Source organism: Lactuca sativa, chromosome 4, assembly GCF_002870075.4.
Source record: "Lactuca sativa cultivar Salinas chromosome 4, Lsat_Salinas_v11, whole genome shotgun sequence".
NCBI classification, from domain to species: Eukaryota; Viridiplantae; Streptophyta; class Magnoliopsida; order Asterales; family Asteraceae; genus Lactuca; species Lactuca sativa.
The window spans coordinates 20,099,265-20,122,983 of record NC_056626.2 but is presented as its reverse complement, the minus strand read 5'-3'; the positions used below and the strand labels follow the sequence as shown (position 1 = coordinate 20,122,983).

General features: G+C 41.2%; 2 non-coding genes across 2 annotated transcripts; one reads left to right on the top strand and one right to left on the bottom strand.

Annotated features, from left to right (window-relative positions):
* Positions 1-19,307: 19,307 nt before the first annotated feature.
* On the top strand, positions 19,308-19,381 carry TRNAN-GUU (transfer RNA asparagine (anticodon GUU)). Its single transcript has one exon. It is a non-coding gene; the product is annotated as a tRNA-Asn (tRNA).
* Positions 19,382-20,177: 796 nt separating this feature from the next.
* TRNAP-AGG (transfer RNA proline (anticodon AGG)) lies at positions 20,178-20,249 on the bottom strand. The gene has a single exon. It is a non-coding gene; the product is annotated as a tRNA-Pro (tRNA).
* Positions 20,250-23,719: the final 3,470 nt, after the last annotated feature.

Genomic DNA, 23,719 nt, shown 5'->3' with positions numbered 1-23,719 from the left:
TTCTAACATATGGAAATCAATATTAACATATAATTAGGTTTATGATATTACCTTGATTGTTATGTAGCAATAACAATCCTAATTCCTCCTTGAATTAGCTTTGGAAGGCTTAGAGTCACAAGTGTCACTCCTCTAATGGCTTACAAACACCAAGAGCAAGTGGAGAAGGTATAAAGAGAGAGGAGAGAGGTAGGAATTCGTCCTTATGACTTCTTGGTAAGGGTTGGCCGAATTCATAAGCCTTAGGGGGTTTATATATAGGTGTAAAGATTAGGGTTTTAGTCCTTATCCTTATCTAGTTGCTTTGGTGAAGGCAACCCAAAAGGACCATGCACCATCGGGTCAAGTACATACCAAAATAGTTATGGACTTAAACACTAATCCAACACTTATTTCCTGCATATTGCAAAGAATTTTCCCAAACTTTAGTTCTCTTAGGTGTTTCATCAATCGCCTAGTATACATTGTTTAACCTCCCTCTCTTAACTCGATTAGATGATGATAATGTTTGAGATTGGAGATGGTGGAGCAAATGAGGGTTTGGATGTTATATGCAGAAGAGTCACCAAGATGGGAGGAAACAACAATGAAGAAGAGGATGGAGATGACAGAGAAGAATACTGATATCATGTCCAAGATATGCCATTAACAACTAGGATAGTTTAAAAGTTTGAACGGGTTGAGATCCAGATGATTCATTTTTCGTATGAGATATCCACAGGTATCCGGAGAAATTAAAGTCCATGAGAGAAATTGAAAACTCATATTTTGTTTCTTTTTCTCCAAAAAAATTTCGTTCTACGTAGGTTTTTTTCGGATCTTTATGGGTTTTGTATGGAATTTGTAACATCTTAGATTTATCGAGTTTGCTTTTGAACCCTTGAAGTTTGATTTGGTTGCACTTTAGGTCCCCGATGTTAAAATCTTGAAATCTTGGTCTTGGTCGTGTACGCGGTACGTACATCCTTGTACGCTTAGCGTAATGGACCCCGTGTGAGTGCGTGGCGCGTAATCCAGTACGTTGGGCGTACGTGGATTAGGCCAAAACCCTAAGAATTAGGTTTTGTGCACTATTTTAACACCATTATGGCTCAAGACGCTCCCCTACCTCAACCTCCATTCCCTTTCTCGACCCTCTTAGAAAACCCTAGTGTATTTTGATCTTTTTGTAGCTTTGAAGTGATAGTGTGTGGTTTTGGTTGTGAAGAAGGTTGCTCAAGAAGGAAGATTTGCCCTCAAGAGTTTAGATATGGGTTCTCCTCTTCATTGTGCACCACTAGAAGGTATAAATCTCTAAACTTTGGTTGTGTTTCATTAAGTTCCATTTAGGGTTTAGTTTCCTCCTTTTCGTCCCTAAATTTTAGATCTTGGTGAGTATGAGTGTTAGACGTGTCAAACCCAACAAATAATAGGGGTAGGATATACTCCTAAGAACACTACTATATTGCACTAAAAGGTAGTACAAGGCAAGTAGGTTCGATCTACAGAGACACGAGACAATCGGTCTAATACCTCTTTGCACAAGGTACTTGTTCACAAAAGATTAAAGAGGTGGGTGGGGGGGGGGGGGGGTTGAATGCAATGATCAAACAAACAAATTAAAAACACAAGTAATCAGCTAAATGAGTGAATTACATTCAGAATTTGTAAGGGCTCCAACTTCATGTATGATAACTTAGCAATGTGATCCCAAGATAACATGATATTTGCTCAATTCTATCTAAGTTGGTACTTGAAAGTGTTAACAAGATCTAACACTTCCCATTCACCACATTAATTAACCAAAACAAGCACTTTGATTAACCCTAACCTTACTAACCTAATCTAAACAAGCTCTTAGAATTAGATTAAAAGATTGCATGAAGCTTTATGTGAATGTTCCCAACAACACCCAATACTCCTCATAAGCTCGGGAGTGTAAAAGTGTATGAATAAGATTTACACTAAATTCATTCAATAGAGATCAATTTAATGCTTGTTACTTGTTCAATTTCACAAAACAATTATGGATTTTGTTAAAGAGATAAATTGAATAACCTAACCCTAATTCAAATGGCCAATAAGAATCACAATTAGAATCAAACATTCGATTAAAGCTAAATCAAATTCATTAGATAGAAATTAAGAACAAACATCATGTCATATGATTGAAGTCACTACCAAGAAGTCAAAACATGAAATTTGAGAAACTAGGGTTCTAGCCACACATGGCTAGAACAAGATCACAAGTTTAAAAGATGGAAATAATGTGCAGTTACAACTTACAAATACTAAAAATAATGTTTCCAAATGATTACTGATCAAACCCTTGCAAAAACCTTCAAAAATCCTTCTTAAAATGTGCTCTGATATGTTGTGTCTCTGTAAAAATGGTCATCAACACGTAATATGAAAGATAGGAAAAACTGCCAAAAGTTGGTTTTTGGGTCGAACATGGCCCGTGTTCATTTGCACTAAACTGACACGGCCCGTGTTCAGCATGGTCAACACGGCCCATGTTGATTTGCACTAAACTGACACGACCCGTGTTCAGCATGGTCAACAGCTTCTTCTTTTCTGGTCAACACGGCCCATGCTCCTTTTACAGTGTAAATCCAACATGGCCCGTGTACCCCTATGACTCCAATTCCAAACTTGATTTTTTCAACTTTTCTGTTCTTCGCCCGATTATCCCGAAATCTTCACCAATGCTTCCCGGTACTTCCCAAAGTGCGTTCCAACCTCCAGTTTCCCTAAAAAAGACATAAAAGTGTGCAAATAAGGTTGTTCTAGAGACTAACATGAATATGATGAAATGCAAGAAAAAGGAAGAACAATTATGCTAAATATATGTATGAAAAGGGACTAAAAGGTGTGTAAAAAGGTGCACAAATTGCACCTAAACAAATCTCCCCAAGCTTAGACCTTTCTTGTCCTCAAGAAAGAACAAGAACCGGACAAACAGGACGATTTCTAGATGGCAAAAAGAAACATAGAACTAATAGGGACAAAAAGATCCTAAAAGCTAAGAATGAATGCATGCAATGAAGACCATGAAAAAGAAACATATGTACAAAAGATACTTAAGGAACAAAAATGAACCAAAGAAAAATTTATGAACACAAGTAATCTTTTTATTTATTTTTATAAATATGGACATATACGACCAGAATTTACATCAATGGGGCTCCAATCATTAATACCTAGGCGACCATCTTGCTACCTTCCACATATCACAAACTCCCAAGGTAAGGAAGACCACGAAACGGTGTAATCCAATAATCCAACCATATTTTTATTTAAACTTCATACCTTAATTAGCTTTTGAGAGCGAAAATAACACAGTTCAGGATCTCATGTCCTTAAGACTAGATGGTCAAGAATCAGATTCGACGCATCCTTAAGAACCCGTCACGGCGAATCAGCTTTCGCTGAAACAGTGAGCCCACCCGAAGGGGCCCGGCTCCTATGCTTTCACTTTTTCGAGAGCCACAAGTATCATATCACACAATTCTTCATTCGCCATATTTGACTTTGAGATGGATTTGATTTTGATTGAACTTGGATTTGTATCTTCATGGAGGTGATCCTAATGTACAACTCTACCCCTCCCCAAGCTTGAATATAAGCATCGTCCCCGATGCTTGGAGAGGGCGGAAAAACCTATCTAATCACCGGAAGGTGGTGGGGGATGGTAGTCGGGTTGGGTAAGAGTCTAAAACAGTCGCAAGTGCATACATATTGAATTTTAATGCAAACTATGAACGATTAAAGATATGGAAATAATTTATCGAATCGTTCTTGGAGCCTTGCAGTTGGTGGGAACCTCCTCTTCAACCTCCCCAAGCTTTCCGTGAAATATTTTTGGAGCCCGAGATTCATTTTCTAGGCAAAAAAAACAAGTTTAAAACCATTTGGGACATTAAAATTTTGAAATTTACCAAGGACTAAAAAGTTTTAAAAGAAAGGACAAAAATACCCCCTGGTTGCCTCCTGGTTAGCCGCCCCTTTTTTAAAGTCGTTAGCTCGACATGACCCCCTGAATATGCATAAATCTAAGTATGTGGGGCTCTCCAACTCACTAAACTTTTCGCCACCTCCTTCAATGGAATACTTATCTTGTACTTTACTTTCTTTTTGTTTGTGAACCATATTGGACTTAGACGCTTGATGATTGCAATCATCCAACTGACCCTTTCATGTACTTGTCCAGTAAGGTGGTCAAATCTTCCTTCTTTGATAAGGTGGTCGATTTGATGACCAGTTGGGTGTCTTCCTTCTCGGAGTACATATCATTTGAAGGGTCCAACAAATTTATCGTTTTCGGCTCTTGTGGTTGGTCTACCAATGAAAAGAGTTTCTCATTGGTAGTGGGTGGCTTAGCCTCTTTTTTGTCAACCTCCAACACCTCCTCTACAATTCCATATCAACATTCTTAATTTCTACTTATTCCTCGACAACCTTCTCCACTTCTACTTCTTCCTCCTCATCCCCATCTTCTAATTTCAATCTTGGGTCATCAACATTTTTCCCATCGTTCAAGGTGATGGAAGAAATGATATGCCTTGGTTCCTCCTCCGTCTGTGATGGTAGTTTTCCCCAAGTTTCCAATATACTAACAGATTGAGTAAGTTGTGAAATTTGTTGCTCTAAGCTTTTGAGGCTAGCTTTGGTTGTTTCTTGGAAGATCTGGATAGTAGTGGAAATGCTTTTGACAATGTCTTCCAAGGACATGCTCGACGTTTCAGGTTGTAGGGAAGGTGGAGAATATGATTGTTGGAACTGTGGAGTTAGTTGGTATTGGTCATTTCCCCAAGCTTGGTATGGGTTTTGGCATTGGTTGTTTCCCCAATCTTGTTTTTTTCCCACCATTGATCATGTTGAGGTTGATCATAACTCCATTGGTTTGGTGTAACACCGTGAAAATTCACAAGAAATTTAAACTTTTCACAAACAACCCATGTTCATTAAATCATGACAAAAAGGTTTTCAATAAATTTATTATCAGAGTATTCCCAGAACCATTTCATAAAACATAAACAGGAGGAGCGGTACGATCACGCCTTTGCCTTGCCACGATCTCCTGAAGTACCTAAAACAATACACTGAAAACTGTAAGCTCGGAAGCTCGGAAGCTTAGTGAGTTACCCCCAAAATACTACATACAGCACATACGCCCTTCCAGGCCATAACTCCACGGGATCTTCCGATCCGAATGACTCAGGGGATTTCCATCCCATATCTCTGTTGACCATTCGGCCCATACTCTGTTGACCTTCCGGTCCATATCATATTAACCTTCCGGTCCTTACCATACATAGCACATACATAAATATCATTTTAACCTTCCGGTCCTTATCATACATGACACATATAACACATACATATCATATAACCGCATATAACATGATGACCATCCGGTCCGTACATGCTGCTCATATCATAACATAACACATACAACTCTCATAACACCTAACATCATATATCTCATATTCTCCATAGCACATAAGACCTTCGTCCATAACATACTGTTCATACATAACATATACATCTCACATATCATCCACCAACATATATCGCATACTATTCATAGCACATAAGGCCTTCCAGTCACACATATAACTCATACTCATATCGTATCTCGACTCATACGGATCATATATCATATATAACTTATCCATAGCACATAAGACCTTCCAGTCACATGTATATCTCATGCTCATATCGTAACATAACTCCACAAATAAGTATCAAACAACTACCCGACTTTCCATCCGGTAAAGGGGCCGACCTTGGTGCCTTAGACCCTATCAGTATAGTGAGGATAACTCACCTGCAACTACCGTTTTGAAGGATTAAGACCACGTTGCTCCGACCACCAGCACAAACTCCACCACTGATCATTACCAAATAACCAAACCAATAACTACCAATAATTACCAAAATACCCCTGGAAGTCAAACTGGTCAACCCTTGGTCAAAGTCAAAGTCCTCAGTCAAAGTCAACCTTCCTGACTGACTCTACTCGCCGAGTCAACACGCTGACTCGTCGAGTCCCCATGCTCTGAAAACTCCCATATCTCGACTCAACTCGCCGAGTCGCCCCAAGACTTGCCGAGTCCAACAACTCTGAGTTCTTCCACACTCGACTCACCGAGTCATCCCTTGACTCACCGGTTCACAGCTCAACCAGAAAAGGTTAGGACTCCTCGACCAGACTCGCCGAGCCTAAGAACAGACTCGCCGAGTCCGAGGCTATCTTCAACAAGCTCGCCGAGTTGTTCTTCCAACTCGTCGAGTTTCTGCCTATCTTCATGCAACTCGCCGAGTACACCCATGTGACTCGCCGAGTACCACAAATTCTCAATCCATACAGAGGCTTTCCAAGCCATGCAGGGGCTCTAATCCATAGATCTACTCTTCTACAAGCCATCCATCACGTAAAGTGGCAAACTTTACGTGAATCCAAAGAGATCTAAGCCATACACACTCTAGACTAGGGTTTGGGACAAGAAGGCTTCACCAACAACTCAAGGACAGGGACTTTATGCACTTCTGGATTATCTCAATCCCAGATATGAGGTGGCAACCTCAGATCCATCCTCCAAATCCAACATAACAATAGATAAGCTCCCAAAACTTCCACAAATGATAGATCTAGATGCACAAAAGCTCAAGCAATGAACTATTACCTCAATAGAAAGCTCAAACTGAAGAATAATCCCAATCTTTGCAAAGCCCCCTTGCTCCAATCCTCTTAACCTTCAAAATCTCTTCACCAATCACCTCTCAAAGCTCCAATTTGCTCTCCAATGCTCTCACCAACGGATCTAGGGTTTTCTGGACTTCAAAGGGGGCTAAGGGGACTGAGGAGAGGACATTAAGTCCTTTAAATAGGGTGAAATCCCGAAGATTAGGGTTTTTCTCTCTTCAGCACCAACTCGCCAAGTCCAGCCGCCGACTCGCCGAGTTGGCCACTTGACACGCGACCAGAATCGCGACTCACATCGCCGAGTCTACCCATGGACTCGCCGAGTTGACCATCATTATTTACACTTTGAACCCTAAACTTGCACTTCTGTACTTGGGATGTTACAATTCTCCCCCACTTAAATTAGGCTTCGTGATCAAAGCCTGCTGCAGCACTCAATACCAGAAATTACTCCCACAATGCACCTCCTGGTATCGACTGACCCAGGTTCCTCCGAACACTGCTATTGAACCTCTATAAAGTCCAACTCTCCTATCCCAGAGTTACGACGAAACATCCCAAAATACGACCCGAAAATTTTTGTTTAATAATTACTAAAAACATCATGTCAATATCATAAAATAAACCCATACGTCATTATCTCAAAATCATAGCAAAGTATCACGAGAAAACTGTATCAAGGCTGTGTCAAATCACATATGTGAAAAGCTAAAACAACTCACAGGACAAACTGAAGTTATGGTGTGTGTGATGCCATCAACCCGATCACTTCCCTTTACTTGCGGAAGTACCTGAAACCAAAACTGAAACTGTAAGCACAAAGCTTAGTGAGCTCCCCCAAACTACCACATACCATACAATAACATAATAAGCACATACTTGGCCTTGCCCACTGCATCGGACCGAGGTTCGGACTAACTGGGGCCTTGCCCCCTACATCGGACCGAAGTCCGGAAACTGACTGGGACCTTGTCCCCTGCATCGGACCGAAGTCCGGACTAACTAGGGCCTTGCCCCTTGCATCGGACCGAAGTCCGAAAAACTAACTGGGACCTTGTCCCCTGTATCGGACCGAATTCCGGACTAACTGCATCGGACCGAAGTCCGGAACTAACTGAACAAAGCATAACATAAACATATCAACTAACATGAACACACACATATACTACATACTGCATCGGGTCGTGGCCCGGAACACATAACACATAAATCCTGTCTGAGCCACGAAGGCATCGAACATACTAACTATTTCATCAGACCGAAGTCCGGAAACTACTACTAGCTAAACGGGCTGGCATTGTGGCCTTAAACCCGTTCCTACTGGAAGGAAACTCACCTCGAAATGCTGACTGTTGAAAACTCGAGTGAAAGGTCCCTAACTGCTGTCCCGGCTGTTCTCCGGCTATCATGACAAGTCAAACACTAAATCAAAAGGGGAATCTTTTGATGGGTAAAATGACTATTTTACCCCTACTATGGTGTGGGTCATAACCAAGGCCCAAAACCCTTAATTCTTCTAAATCCATATATGGCCCATTAATGACCCAATTATTCTGAATTGGGCCTATCTCCTCGTATGTGCCCCACCATAACCTTGGTCCATAATCTAACTTCTGGAGGCCCAATAACAAGATAGGCTTTCCAAGCTCACTATTGGCCTAATTTGCTATATTGGGCCCAAAACCCTTTATTGGACCTTACTCAAGCCCAATGATAAATCCTTGGTCCTTAGCAACTGAATTTTGATGACCCAATAAGGCCCAAGGACCCTAAGTCTCAACTCAGCCCACACTGAGGCCCAAAATGCAATAAGCCCAACTGACTGCATTACGCGGGGCGTACTCTAATGTACGCTTAGCGTACTGGCCTGCTAGAGAGTACGTGGGGCGTACATGCAATTACGCTCGGCGCACTCACTCTGCTAAGACACTTTCCATTAAGTGCTTAATACTCCGACTCAAGAGCCATAAACTTAGATCTAGGTCTTATTCCATGCCCTAATCCATAAAGTTGCTTACTTTATGGCTTCCATGACTTACATAAGTCCCAACTCCAAAACCTATGTTCTAATTCCATGAAAGAAGGTCTTAACTCATGCATGAACTCATTAGGGCTTTCTAGATATCAACTTTCTGCTCTAGGGAGTCATTTAGCACCAAGGGTGGCAACCCTTGACCTGCAAATCGGATTCAAGCTATAAAGCTTTCACGTTTGGACCAAAAACTACCATAACTACCCATACTAGATCTAAGCATCCAAAGACAAAGTTATGAGCTTTTTACCTTCCAGGTGTTCCAGAGGATGGTGTTGTCTCACATCTACAAGCGCTGGCCTTCAAGGTTCTTCCTTGCTAATCTTCCTCTTCTCTTTACCAAGCTAAGACCACCAAGATAAGCCTTCCAAGATCAAGATCTCACAATATGAAGGTAGGGTCGTTCTAGGGTTTCTTCTGAGATTGGGGAGGCTAATATGGGGGCTAGGGTTGGAGCTATAATGTCCTTTATATAGTGCTTGTCCAATAATTAGGGTTTTTAAGCTGTTAGTGTACGCTGGGCGTAACTCCCGTACGCCGGGCGTACGCCTATAGGACCCGCGATCTTTTGCCCCTTTACGCTGGGCGTACACCAGCCTTACATTGGGCATACTCAGCTAAACACGTGCACCCCAACATGCATGAATGGTCTTTTATGCAAACTTTTCTCTTTAAGGTCCATTCTTGCCAAATCTTCAAAGTGTCATAACTCCTTCATTCTAGGTCCGATTCTGATCAACTTTATATCCACGGAAAGGTGACGAGAAACCCTACGTTTCTAACAACACAACCCGGTCCGAAAACTTCTCAAATAATAACTCAGAATTAATAAAGGACTAAAACGCCCCTGGCCTTGGCCTCTGAAATTCCATAAACGAATATTTTAGAATAGGGTGTTACAACTCCCCCCCACTTAAACTAGACTTCATCCTCGAAGTCCACTATGGTCAACTGACCTGCAATTCGTCTCCCACACCCTGCCTGGTGACTCTAACCCTTTTGTCCATCACTCCAGCCATTCTCAGTGCTGGTCACTACTGCTGGAACATACTACTTGCTTCTTATTTCCATAACTTAGTGTTGAGCACCCGTCCCAGCAAATGGATCAGACAATCCTTCGAGTGAAAGATTCATCCCTGCAACGGTTAAGACTCATACGAGAGCTGCGCAACAAGGTCAAACCCTCCCCTTTGAGATTATCCAACCCTGCCGTGAGAGGCGTAGCACCCTCTGTCAACTTGCTGCCTCTGACTGAATATTCTGTTGCCTCTCATCCGCCTACCAGATGCATTGAGACCACCCTGGTCCAACTAATCTGCCGATATCTGGGTTACCGGACTCCCACCGATCACTACACCCCATCGTAATCTCCTAGTCGCTTCCAGCGACTTCTGAAGATACTCCGACTATCTATAATTGTTCTATCCATTCTGCCACCCATACTGAATTGATGCTTCTGGAACCAGCTTGCTTATCTTTCATCTGACTACTCGACTTCCAATAACTCAAGTCTTCCATCATGAAAGAAAGGTTACCTGCCTAATTATCGTTGCAGATCACTTATACTTGGCAAATGACTCAACTGATCCTGCTGAGAGGGACTTGCCATTTCCAAATCAACCAACCATACCGTCAGCACTTGCATTACGATACTCATACTGTCCATAACACTGAATCTATTTGAAACACTACACTGTCTACGACACTAAACTGTCTGAAACACTGAGCTGCAAGAATCACTAAACTGCCTGAAACACTGAACTGCATGGAACACTGAACTGCCTATATGACTGCTTCCCAAAATATCTCAAGACCTTCCTGGTCTCCAATCATTCGTCGGTTATCTGCAACACCGAGTTCCAACTCAACTGTGGAGTCCAATGACTCCTCACTTAGTCGCTCCCACGACATCTGGACGAAATCTTTCTCTGGAACTAGTTTCCACTAGTTATCCTGTCACTGTGGTTCTAACAACCTCCCGATCCACCGATCAGGTCCAAACATCACATCCTGACATCATCAATTCCACAACTATCAGATATACAATACTCTGTAATAACCACAAGATAACAAGATAACAAGATGGAAACATACCCGCCGCTGCATCTGGCTCTGCCCTGACCTCCTCGGCAGTAAGTTGAAAAGCTCGACCCTGAGCCCTTGGAGGCTCTGCTCCACCCTGGCCCCCGCCAGTAGTTCTCAAAGTGGCCGGTGCTGGAACCTGCACGGGCCTAAAAACAAGCTTTGGACAGTTGGTGTAACATCCCGAGTTCAGGAGTGCAAGTTTAGGGTTCAAAGTGAAAATGTGAATGGGAAACTCGGCGAGTCCATGGGTGGACTCGGCGAGTAGGGTCGCGATTCTGGTCGCGTGTTAAGTGGCCAACTCGGCGGCTGGACTCGACGAGTTGGTGCTGTGTGGAGAAAACCCTAATTTCGGAGGATGAGCCCTATATAAAGGACATTATACCCTCTCCCCAACCTCTTTACCCTCTCTTGAAGTCTAGAAAACCCTAATGTGCGTTTGTGAGTGATTTGAGAGCATTTGAACCTTGGAGAAGAGATTTTGGAAGAGATCTTGGAGAGTTAAGAGGCTTGGAGCAAGGGGCTTTGCAAGGATTTAGATTTCTCTTCTGTTGGAGCTTTCTTTTGAGGTATTATTTCGTTGCTTGGGCTGTTATTCATCTAGATTCATCATTTTGGAGTATTTGGAAAGAATAGCTTGTGATATTTTGAGTTTGGAGGTTAGATCTGAGGTTGCTACCTCAGATCTGGAATGGAGAAAGTCTAGAGTGCATTAAAGTCCCTGTTCTTGAGTGGTTGGTGAAGCCATCTTGTCCCAAACCCTAACCCTAAAGTGTTATATCCTTAGATCTCTTTGGATTCACGTAAAATTTGCCACATCACATGATGGATGGGTTGTAGAAGGGTAGATCTATAGTTTGGATCATCTGCATGGCCTGGAAAAATTATGTATGGATTAAGATCTAAGGGTACTCGGCGAGTCACAAGGGTGTACTCGGCGAGTTGCTTGAAGATGGGCAGGAACTCGACGAGTTGGAAGAACAACTCGGCGAGTTGGTTGAAGATAGCCTTGGACTCAGCGAGTCTGGTCGTGAGGTCCCAACCTTCTTCTGGTTGAGCCGTGAATCGGTGAGTCAAGGGAGGACTCGGTGAGTTGAGTGCGAGGGGACTCAGAGTTGTGGGACTCGGCGAGTCTCGGGGTGACTCGGCGAGTTGAGTCGCGGATTGGGGAAGTTCTGAGCATGGGGACTCGACGAGTCATCGGGTTGACTCGGCGAGTAGAGCAATCAGTAGGTTGACTTTGACTTTGACTTTGACCAAGGGTTGACCAGTTGACTTCCAGGGGCATTTTGGTAATTGTTGGCATTTGTTTTGAGTTCAGTATTGGTGTTGGCTAGTGGTGGAGATCGTGTCAGTGGTCGGAGCAACTCGGTCTTATCTTTTCAGTCGGCAGTTACGAGGTGAGTTATCCTATCTATATCGACAGGGTCTACGGCACCAAGGTCGGCCCTTTATCGGATTGTAATACGGGTATCGTTGTTATGTCATTGCTTTGCTATGTTTGCATCCTGGTTAGGATGGTATATGTTAGAGACCTGGTTAAGGTCGGTATCCTGGTATATAGGATGATTCTATGCTAGTGACCGGTTAGGTCGGTATCCTGGTTAGGATGATGTTACATTATGTGATCTGCTAGATCAGTTTGATTGGATGTGAATTGTTATATGATTGAATGTTTATGTGCACATGGTTGTTGGACTGGGGTTGGGTTGAGGCGGGTCCTGCTTTGTGCTGTAGGCCAACATATCCAGAGCGGACCAGTTATCTCGAAGGCCCAACGAGTGGTATGGATAGACTGTAGGCCCCAAGAGGGCGGGCCAGATGTGCCAAGGCTCGGAGAGTGGACCAGGCTGACAGAAGGCCCAGTGCGGGCAGAACAGTCATACTGTAGACTCAGAGAGTGGACCTGGTGGATTGAAAGTCCGGTGCAGGCGGACCAATCACACTGTAGACTCGATGCATATGGCTAGACTCGGAGGGTGGACCAGGTGGACTGAAGGCCCGGTACGGCGGACCAGTCACACAGTAGACCCGAAGTGCATGGCTGTTCGGTGTTTTGTTACGATATGGCATGTTGTGCGTGTATGGTATATGTGGTTGGTATTTTGGGGGTATCTCACTAAGCTTTCGGGCTTACAGTTGTGGTTTAATGTTTTTCAGGTTCTTCAGGAGACCGTGGCAAGGCAAATGCGTGATCGTACCGCTCCTCATGATTATGTTTTATGATGTGGTTCTGGGAAGACTCTAATAATAATTGTAATGAAAACCTTTTTGTAATAACTTTATGAAACTGGGTTGTTTTTTAAAAGTTTAAATTGGTTGAAATTTTTAGAGTGTTACAGTTGGCCCTCATGTGACCAACCTGATGGCACTGATAGCAAATCTTCATATCCTGAACCGGGGTTGACTGACGACAATCCCTTGCCTAATTCCCCACTCTCCCGCACTTGCGGCATGCACCACCTGACCTACAAACTCCGGTATGACCCTTCCTGCACTTCCCACAAGTATGGCCGCTCTGACTGTCCAACCTGGAATCAACGGTCTTGGACCGTTTCAGCGCTGGCTGCGACTGCACCGGGGCCTGCCTCCGCTCTCTCAACTGTAACTCAATCTCCAACTCACGCTGCCGAGCGGCCTCCTGCAACTCCAGTAAGGTCTCGCACCTCTGCGTAGACACAAACTGCCTGATATCCCTTTTAAGCATACTCAGATATCGGAGCATCTGACTCTGATCCGAAACAAACTCATGGCAAAACATCGCCCTCTCAGTGAACATCCTGGTGATCTCCGTCACCGACTCCGAATCCTGTCCCAGTTCCAAGAACTCCTGAGCCAACCTCTCCCTCTCAACCCATGGAATATAATGGGCACAAAACATCTTCCAAAACTGCTCCCAAGAAACAGCAGCCCGTTGCGCCACTGAATACGCTCCCGTGGTCAACCTCCACCAATCCTTCGTCCCGAGCCTCAATAGGTTCAGAGCACATCGCACCCTCTGCTTCGCAGGACATGAACACGTGAAGAAACAATCCTCCACATCCGACAACCATCTCATAGCAATGATCAGATCCTGAACTCCATCAAAAGTAGGAGGCTTCGTATTGTCGAAGTCCCGATACTGAAAACCTCGACCGGTTCCTCCATCTGTCGCTGCCACAGCCGTTGCGGCTGCCGCGACCGCTGCCTCTGCGAGAGCTGCATAGCACTCATCAAAATACTCAACCATAACAGTCTTGATTGACCCAAACAGTTCCGACAACTCAGCCCGGAACATCGCAGCAACCTCATCATGTAGGATTTCCCGAATCCTAGCATCCAACTCATCCGAATTCATCGGACCAATGATCTCGGGCGACGCTGACCCTCCCTGACCGCCCTCTCCTGCTCTCGATCCTGATCCGGATCCGCTCCCATTATGCCTCGTAACCACCATACTGAAATGATATCACAAGATATCAGATGCTCTCCCAGTACCCCGGGAACCAACTCCCAACCAAACCCTAGGGGTTGTGACTTCCTTGGTACGCGTATTGGTCCTGCGCTTTCAGTAGTACGGGCCCATACTACCTTCCACACCTACCCATATTTATATCAAGTATCACCACAACACCCTAGTGATGAACATACATGACAACCAATCAACCCTCACCCCTAGAGGAACACTGGAAATCTCATACAGAAAGGAATCCTTGGCTAGCAGGCATCATAAATCAGACAACTCTATCATGCAATCCCTGAAGATCCCTAGCCTAGTACTAGCATGTTGTTCTATCATATCTCATAAACAAATAACTTGTATGATATTTTGGGGCTACTTACTGGCTCCGGATGATCGTACCTCCGCGTCCTCCTTTACTTATTTTTGAAAACCATTTTAAATTCTCTTTTGAAAATTCTCCTTGATTTGAGACTGGATTCACACGAATGTTCCTCCAATTCACTCAAACCAAGGCTCTGATACCAACTTGTAACACCGTGAAAATTCACAAGAAATTTAAACTTTTCAAAAACAACTCATATTCATTAAATCATGACAAAAAGGTTTTCAATACATTTATTATCAGAGTATTCCCAGAACCATTTCATAAAAATAAACAGGAGGAGCGGTATGAGCACGCCTTTTCCTTGCCACGATCTCCTGAAGTACCTGAAACAATACACTGAAAACTGTAAGCTCGGAAGCTTAGTGAGTTACCCCCAAAATACTACATACATCACATACGCCCTTCCAGGCCATAACTCCACGGGATCTTCCGATCCGAATGTCTCAGGGGATTTCCATCCCATATCTCTGTTGACCATCCGGTCCATACTCTGTTGACCTTCCGGTCCATATCATATTAACCTTCCAGTCCTTACCATACATAGCATACATAGCACATACCTAAATATCATTTTAACCTTCCGGTCCTTATCATACATGACACACATAGCACATACATATCATATAACCGCATATAACATGATGACCATCCGGTCTGTACATGCTGCTCATATCGTAACATAACACATACAACTCTCATAACACCTAACAACATATATCTCATACTCTCCATAGCACATAAGACCTTCGTCCATAACATACTGTTCATACATAACATATACAGCTCACATATCATCTACCAACATATATCGCATACTATTCATAGCACATAAGGCCTTCCGGTCACACATATAACTCATACTCATGTTGCATCTCGACTCATACGGATCACATATCATATATAACTTATCCATAGCACATAAGACCTTCCAGTCACATGTATATCTCATGCTCATATCGTAACATAACTCCGCAAATAAGTATCAAACAACTACCCGACTTTCCATCCGGTAAAGGGGCCGACCTTGGTGCCTTAGACCTTATCAGTATAGTGAGGATAACTCACCTGCAACTGCCATTTTTGAAGGATTAAGACCATTGATCATTACCAAATAACCAAACCAATAACTACCAATAATTACCAAAATACCCCGGGAAGTCAAATTGGTCAACCCTTGGTCAAAGTCAAAGTCCTCAGTCAAAGTCAACCTTCCTGACTGACTCTACTCGCCAAGTCAACACGCTGACTCGTTGAGTCCCCATGCTCTGAAAACTCCCATATCTCGACTCAACTCGTCGAGTCGCCCCAAGACTCGCCGAGTCCAACAACTCTGAGTTCTTCCACACTCGATTCATCGAGTCATCCCTTGACTCACCGGTTCACAGCTCAACCAGAAAAGGTTAGGACTCCTTGACCAGACTCGTCGAGTCCGAGGCTATCTTCAACAAGCTCGCTGAGTTGTTCTTCCAACTCGTCGAGTTTCTGCCTATCTTCATGCAACTCGCCGAGTACACCCATGTGACTCGCCGAGTACCACAAATTCTCAATCCATACAGAGGCTTTCCAAGCCATGCAGGGGCTCTAATCCATAGATCTACTCTTCTACAAGCCATCCATCACATAAAGTGGCAAACTTTACGTGAATCCAAAGAGATCTAAGCCATACACACTCTAGACTAGGGTTTGGGACAAGAAGGCTTCACCAACAACTCAAGGACAGAGACTTTATGCACTTCTGGATTATCTCAATCCCAGATATAAGGTAGCAACCTCAGATCCAACCTCCAAATCCAACATAACAATAGATAAGCTCCCAAAACTTCCACAAATGATAGATCTAGATGCACAAAAGCTCAAGCAACGAACTATTACCTCAATAGAAAGCTCAAACTGAAGAATAATCCCAATCTTTGCAAAGCCCCCTTGCTCCAATCCTCTTAACCTTCAAAATCTCTTCACCAATCACCTCTCAAAGCTCCAATTTGCTCTCCAATGCTATCACCAACGGATCTAGGGTTTTCTGGACTTCAAAGGGGGCTAAGGGGACTGAGGAGAGGACATTAAGTCCTTTAAATAGGGTGAAATCCCGAAGATTAGGGTTTTTCTCTCTTCAGCACCAACTCGCCGACTCGCCGAGTTGGCCACTTAACGCGCGACCAGAATCGCGACTCACATCGCCGAGTCTACCCATGGACTCACCGAGTTGACCATCCTTATTTACACTTTGAACCCTGAACTTACACTTCTGAACTTGGGATGTTACAATTCTCCCCCACTTAAATTAGGCTTCGTCATCGAAGCCTGTTGCAGCACTCAATACCAGAAATTACTCCCACAATGCACCTCCTGGTATCGACCGACCCAGGTTCCTCCGAAAACTGCTATTGAACCTCTATAAAGTCCAACTCTCCTCTCCCAGAGTTACGACAACTGATTCAAGCCAGCCACCGACTTCTATCTCTGATAACAACCCTTATTAACCAATGATCACCCGATGATACTTTCATCACTCCAAAACACAACAATCACTTGACCCTTACGAAGCTAGACATTACCCTGGACCACCGGGTCCTGACCCGGTACCAGGCTGCTACCCCCTTTCCTCGACTGGTATATCCTTTAGTGAATTCACTTCTGGGACTTATCCCACTTTCCTTTCCGAATCCAACTTGTTTCTTTCCGAGCTGACAGGATGGCGCTTCCTTCAGCTACTAAGCAATTCCCATGAGTTCTCTCCCGCAATCACATACACATGCTGAACTTGCTCCAGCACCCTCGGGTTGGGAAAACTCGACACACTGAAAACACCCTCAGACATCCCCCAGGATGAATTACCACTACATACATAAGCTCCTGATCACAACCACCCTGAGAATCCAAGATTCTATCCTTACATCTCTTCTGAACTCCTCTGGTTCTACATTACCAGGAATCCTTCCGCAACCTCAACAGACACCTAACCCGGATGTGTTTCCATACCACTGGTACAATCCCAGTGCTCAACAACCATAATTGAAATACTCTCAATCATCCATTCTCACTAGTGCTTTCACTTCCGTGATCCAACACTCCCTCCCGTAGTTACATACCTTTCCTTTCTCCTTATCCAAGGAAATCTACTGGCCAACCTTGCCACTTCAGACAAGTATCACGGTGCTCACACTCCACTCTACACTATCCCTTGTAGAGTAATCGCTATTTTATGCATCACATATGCTCTGAATCTGCTCACAAGAACTCTCGAGTCCATGTACTTCCTTCTACTAACCTGATCCATACCCGGGGCCAGAACTACTGATTTCTATAGCAGTGTTGCATACTTAATATATCTCCTCATATAGATCTAACAACACATTCAGAGTTTCAGCATGACTGAACCGCCCTTCCAGGCCTGTAGCCACCCTGAACCACTCTCAGAACTTTCAGTATGGCTAAACTACCCTCCAGGGCCTTCAGCCTGACTGGTACGCCTTCCGGCCTTCGGTCTAACTAATGCGCCTTCCGGCCTTCAGTCTATTCGGACCGCTCAAACTATCATACATCATCACAAACTATCCTCCCTGGGAATCTCTCCCGCCTATACCGTTCTATCCCTCTTGGGGTTCCGAAATCTAACTCCATTCCATATACTTAGAGTAAAGACCATGGGGGTGGCCCATGGCACTTACATGTTTACTTCTTAGTATGTGATATGATTGGAAAACTCACTAAACTTTTGCTTACAATTTGCGTTTGTGGTTTCAGGTACTTTCGGTACTAAGGGGAAGGGCTCGACTTGATGGCGCAACATTCACTCCTCACTAGTTTTCCGTAATTTGACATTTTACTCTGATAATTTGACATTATTATAAATATATAATTTTGGAACAATGTGACGATTGTAACTTTTGTGTTTATTTAAAATGAAAATTTTGATCTTGGTTTTTGGATTGTTACATAATTTTTATGATACGTAGTTCCCTCTCTTCAACTCTGATGTCTGGGTTTTGTTAAAATAGAATCGAACATGGTGGCGATTGTTGTTGAGCAATGGAGGTCATCGGAGTAGTTGGCTTTTTTTTGATAATTCTACACTAGTAGGATAAAGAGAATTGAGGGAGAAGGGAGGGTTTTGGTGGGATTGAGGAGGCTTATATGACGGTTGATTTTGGTTCTCCAATGGTTGTCATGATGGGGGCTTCCAATTGCATATTGGAGAGAGAGAGAGAGAGAGAGAGAGAGAGAGAGAGAGAGAGAGAGAGAGAGAGAGAGAGAGAGAGAGAGAGAGATCCCTTGCATATCAAATTTTATTTTATTTAAAAAAAATAAGAGAAAACTTCATAAATAGTCCTCAGGGTAGTGAAATGACGAAAATGTTCTTCACTTGACAGGTAGAAAATAGATTAAATATTAAAAGTTTTGAAACAACAAGGATCATCTTGAGGTTTTTGAAACTTAAGGACTAAATTTCATATTTGAAGATATACGTAGGGACCATTAGGGACTCAATTCAACGGAAACTAAAATGTAAAATATCACAAAAGTCGTTCTATTTTTTTATTCAAAAAAATTCTTGAATAATTTATCTTCCCAAATAGGGACAAGGGCGAAGGATGAGGATGTTGTCATTTTCCGGACGATGTTTCATGAATACGCGTCACCGATTTAGTTATTAATAAACAAACTAGAACAAAAAGCTGGAATAGCTCAGTTGGTTAGAGCGTGTGGCTGTTAACCACAAGGTCGGAGGTTCAAGCCCTCCTTCTAGCGACATTTTTATTATTGTCTTTTTAGTTTTTTGTTTCTTTTAGTGTAAAGGTGTTGGGTGTTATACTGTTATAGGAGTTTATTTACATTTCCTAAAGATGCTGATCTGTCTTGCATAACACGTGATTTACCAACCACTTATTATTCATTTATTTATTGTTGTTATTATTATTACATTATTTCATATTTAATCAAATTTATTTTTCATATTCATAAATAACCTAACTAACTACTATGTAGTTATGTCGTCCAATTTTTCAGTTGGCAAACTCAAACTTAACGCATTATAATTTTAAGCTCACATGAAATCGTTGACGTATGTATCAAGTTCAAATTTAAGTAACTCAATAAAAATGTTATATGTGTTGTCTATTTTAATTAAGGTTGTTTATGACCTCAATCAGACACATCTATATATTTCTATCATCTTATATTTAATAAACCTTTTACTAATCAAAATCGGTTCCAGAACATCACATACTCTATATAAAAAGAAAAAAAACTTAAATACTAACAAACATAAAGCAGGTTAAAGATCACTGCATTTGTTCATTTTTTTATTAGATTATCTAGATTTATTATACTTTTTTTTTATATATATTTTCAAAAAAAATATCAATTATATACTTGTACTTCTATAATCACATAACAAACTAACAATCTTCATCTTATAAAAGTCAAAATCAGTTCTGGAACCACGCATTTTTCTTTCTTTTAGATAAACCACGCATTAGCTCTCATGTTTATCCAGGGGTAAACATTCTTAAACGTAAAAGAAAAATAAAAAAAGGGAAGGATAGGGGCATTCCGAGAATTGAACTCGGGACCTCTCGCACCCTAAGCGAGAATCATACCACTAGACCAAATGCCCATTTATGGTTTAGAATCTTAAAACTCTTTGTTAACTCATAAACTATGCTATAGTTGTTTTATATGAACAAATGTATTTACGTTTAACGACATCTGTAAAATCTTGATAAGATAGACAAATGTTTTATGAAATATGTAATAACAGATAAATTATATGATTGTCTATATAAAAAATTATCTCAAGTACCCTTTTTTTTTTTTTTTTTTAAGATTTAGCTCAAATATCATCTTTAAATATCAGTTAGTACCATAATAAAAATAAATAAACCGGGTTTCATCTTATGCCTAATACGTTCTGGATATAATGGGGACACTCTCATTTAACATCTAAGTTTCAGATCTAACTTTACAAAATCTCAAAGTAGTACGTCCATGTTTCATTTATTAGATATGTGACTCTAATTATTATGAAATTTAGACTTAAGTAGTTTTTTTTAACATGAAACACCTTATATAAATCATATTTTCTAATTTGATGGATTGGAGTTATATTGTAGATTCATATTCTCCTTGTACATCTGGTTCTAACCGCTTTTCACGTATTTAACAAAATCACATCGAGACTTAATGAAATTTAACCCGCAACTTGTGAATGTAAGACAAAAGGTCAACTTCATCGCATTCGTCCATATTTTCTTCTTAGTAAATATATTATTGATTATCAGTTGAAAGACATGCTTGTGTTGCAGATAAGTAATCAATAATATTTTATTTTTTAGTATATTTAACCATCATAAATGTTCAAAGAACATACTTGCCAGTAGGGTTTAACCTTTTACATTATTTCGTATTTTGATAAGCATACATTACCTTTACCCCCATTAAAGTAGAAGTAGTTTTATGTGAACCCTAATCAACAAGAAGTATGAACAAGCTCACAAGCGCAAGCTAACATGGTTGCAAATGATGCACACTCGTACGAGCGTGTGACTTAGAATTTGAATATTTATGATACCCTAGTTTCAAAAGATTGAAATGAGAAAATCAAGGAAGAACTACAACATTTTTTTTCGATAATAGAGGACCCCACGTGAGCCATTACCGATGACCTAATAAGGTAACCTCCTAGACCTTTGTGGCTTTGTCCACCCGATAACACACACAAACCATTTAAAGCATCCATTTGGAAGGCCAGTGGTCACCCCTAATTAAAGCCAAGATGGAATTGAAATCAATTATATATTCCCTTTTGGTTAGTGACTTCCCAAGCCTTTCTAACACCAGGCCACCACCGTGATGATTAAGAATTACAACATTTTAAAGCTTATTTCAACGACTTCTTTAAGTTCATGGATTATTAAGAAAAGATTGGACAAGAGCCTACTCACGTGGCTTTGAATACTAAGTTTGTCAACAGTCTACTCCAACATCATGATGAGTGTGATTACGGGTCTTTGTTTGTTTTCGGTTAGAGGCTTCAAGTAGCTATAAAAAGTTGACAAATGAAAAAAAAAATGATATAAATACATGTTGGGATTATTACAAGTGACTAGGTTTTCAGGACATTTTGTGATGATTATAATGCATATACATTGTTTTTTTAATTGAAAGTCATCTCATCTAAGTATTAAAGTAAATGCTACATTAATTAACGACTATAAAATAACTATATTTATTTCCTCAATTCCGTAGATTGCAAGAGACAATGCTCTTCAGTCTGATCACCACAAATAAAACATAACCTAATTCTAATAACATTTTCTAGATGATTCTTCTCTTTGATAAGTTCATATATAAGTGTCTATAACGGCACTAGAAATCTATTTTCCCGTGACTTTTATTTCTTTCTTAATATTAGTATGTCGTGTCATTTTTTTACCTCTACTGCTAAAGCGTCTTTACATGCATTAATTAATATAGTCTTTTTTTTGTCTTCCTTAACGCCTTTCGTATCTTGGAAAAATATAATTAAATATTGGGTGTTGCTAAATTGACACCCCTTAAACACCTTATAAACATTTTTATTAAAAGTCAACCTATAATAAACTATTTACAATTTACCTTTTTAAAAAACAATGCAAATTCAACCAATAAAAAAACCTTAAAAATCAAATAGGATGTTTAAATTGAAAATTAAGGTAACCCCTTAAATATCTTACCATAATAGAAGTCCACATAATCTGAACCAACAATTAGGCTGAACGGAGTAGGGGCTCACTACCGGGTCACTACGCTCGCTAACACAAAGAGAACACCGCCCCCTAGTGCTCGCTAGGGTCTCGCTACCGGAGACTCGTCGCTGTGCTAGCAAGAAGAGAGAGAAGGTGCAAAACAAATGTGATTGGTCCGTCAAATCTGTTCATCACTTTCACTCCGATCCACATATGCTTTTCTTCTTGATAACATTCTCCTATCTTGTAGAATTATAGACACAATCACAAAAATCGACATTACGCCCGTTGCAATTTATAAATCCAGATTGCTTCAAGTTCTTATCTACACCAGATTGCTGATTTTTGAGATTTGAAGTTGTTGAAATTTGGTTAATTGGTTTATTTTTTCTTGAAGAAATCAGGGTTAAAGAGGATTGGTACAAACAGATGCCTATTGTCACTTGTTTGTATCTCACATCTGCAATTGTTACTACAATGGATTGTTCTCTTGAATGATTTTTTTTTTTGCTTAAATTCTTCCGATTAACTCATGTTATGAGACCTACCTGATCAAAATCGGATTGGAGAATGATCCAAAACATAGGAATCATTTAGTTAATTTGTATTCAAAGAGTTGGGTTTTTTTTGGAGTGCACGCAAGTTGCTCGACAAAAGTCCTAAACCATATTTAGTTGCTTGGTCTGCTTTGCTTTAATATAAGGGTATATTGGCTTAATACAAGTATGTAAATTTGCATTCCTTTGTTCTCATAAATTGGAGTGCATGCAAGTTGCTCGAAGATTTCAACCTCATTACACCCGTTTTTTGCTGTTCTGATGCTTTCTACTCTCAAGGTTACGAGTGGGAAAAAATTTTGTGTTTTGGAATATTTTACGCTTTTGGGTTTTCTCTTCTTGGCTTTTGGATTTTGGTCTCTGATTGTATGGTTTTATTTCTTTAGCTGCTTGTTGGTGATGATTTTAAGATCAGAAAACAATATAGTCAAGCTCATACTTCTACAACTTAGGGTAGATCATCTTCTAGGAATAACTAGCTAAGTGCTCGTGGTGGTTGTGCCCCTATTCAGTCATAACCACATGGTACAATTAATTGAAGTGATTCTAAAATATTATAAAATATTGACTATTTTGCCCTTGTTGCTTAGTGCAACTGTTTTATCTCTTCAATCTTCACAAATGTTATACTGTTGTATTGAGACTCTAAATGCACTTTTTGGAGTATGAATTTCATTGGTGACATTAGGACAAATTTAAGGCCCTATTGTTGGATGCTTCAAGTGGATTTTGGGAGTTTTGGGTGATTTGGACAATTTTACCCTCAAGAAAGAAATGCATGATACACAAAGGATGAAAAAAGA